Consider the following 472-nt stretch of genomic DNA (forward strand, 5'->3'; position numbering starts at 1 on the left):
ACTTGACACATAGGCAGAAGCAAGAGGGAACACCCTCCATCCTCAGCCCTCCTCCCTTTCCCCCCAGGTTGATGCTTCCCAGTTATTACCCACTCCCACGTCCTCCCCTCCTTCTTGGCCTGATTAACCTGCCTTGCCCCTGGGTACAAACAGAATGGTGCACAAACTCCATACAAGGAAGTGGTGCCTCCTTAGCTGCCGTTTTGGCAAATCAGGGGACACAGGCATGTGTAATCGCAGCCATCAGAAGTTATCTCCCCATCTCAGCGTTTAGGTGTTGTCTGCCCCAGACAGCTCTGCACTTGCGCGGGAGACCTTGCACTGCGGCGCCAGCAGCCACTTCGCGGCGAGGACTCCCCGTTACCGTGTGTCCACGATGCTTTGGTCTTCTGGATGCCACAGAGACGTTCGCAGAGTGTACATAGACCCCATAAAAGGGAATAAAGAAATAGCCGGGATATAATTTTTATAG

Source organism: Canis lupus, chromosome 6 (genome assembly GCF_048164855.1).
Source record: "Canis lupus baileyi chromosome 6, mCanLup2.hap1, whole genome shotgun sequence".
Lineage (NCBI taxonomy): Eukaryota > Metazoa > Chordata > Mammalia > Carnivora > Canidae > Canis > Canis lupus.